At 39.9% G+C, this 812-nt stretch overlaps 1 non-coding gene across 1 annotated transcript; it reads right to left on the bottom strand.

Moving 5' to 3' along the window:
• Positions 1–490: 490 nt before the first annotated feature.
• Positions 491–562, bottom strand: TRNAE-UUC (transfer RNA glutamic acid (anticodon UUC)). Its single transcript has one exon. It is a non-coding gene; the product is annotated as a tRNA-Glu (tRNA).
• Positions 563–812: the final 250 nt, after the last annotated feature.

Below are 812 nucleotides of genomic sequence, written 5' to 3'. Positions count from 1 at the left end.
TTCGTCATTTCAGCTGTGGGGGCATTATAAAATTACGTTCAATCCCACCATTCGTTGGTAAAAGAGAAGCCCAAGAGTTGGCGGTGGGTAGTAATGACAAGCTGCCTTCCGTCTAGTCTTACACTACTAAATTAGGGACGGCTAGCAAAGATAGTTATCACGTAGTTTTGCGCGAAATTCAAAACAAACTAACAATGGTAGACACTCTGCTGGGCTATATCCAGACAGTTTAGGCAGTCGTTTTCGTTAGTACTCACCGCCTGTGTGAAATTGGACCGTAACAAGCCCCCAGGCCAGGGGTGCGCCGAAGAAATAGGTAAGAGAAAATAATCAGTGATGACGAGAAACCCACTTGTTGAGAAAATTTATATGCAAAACGTCAGGAACCTGACGAAGACCGAAGAAGGTCAAAACGTTGTTCGCTTTTCTATGTAAAAGTGTTTTCTCAGCCCAAACGAGCCGTTTTGCATATAAATGGTAAGAGAAAAGTTTCCCATGCCGGGAATCGAACCCGGGCCTCCTGGGTGAAAGCCAGGTATCCTAGCCACTAGACCACATGGGATGTCTGTAATTTTACCAAACATATTGATTATAAAATGATATAGAACACTCAAACACATTTTCTCAAAGTTTAGATATATATATTTTAATGCACAAAGAATGCCAGATAGACTTCTATATAGTAGAATAAAATATTTCGATAAGAGTTGGAGAAAAAAAGAGCTGTTATATGAACTAAACTGGTATTGCATACATGATAAAGAGAGTCCTAAACACCTCTCCCCGATTAATTTATACATTAGATCATTAAG

This window comes from Tachypleus tridentatus, chromosome 8 (assembly GCF_004210375.1).
Source record: "Tachypleus tridentatus isolate NWPU-2018 chromosome 8, ASM421037v1, whole genome shotgun sequence".
In the NCBI taxonomy this organism is placed as follows: domain Eukaryota; kingdom Metazoa; phylum Arthropoda; class Merostomata; order Xiphosura; family Limulidae; genus Tachypleus; species Tachypleus tridentatus.
Note: the sequence above shows the minus strand (reverse complement) of the source record. Positions and strands in the feature narration are given on the sequence as shown.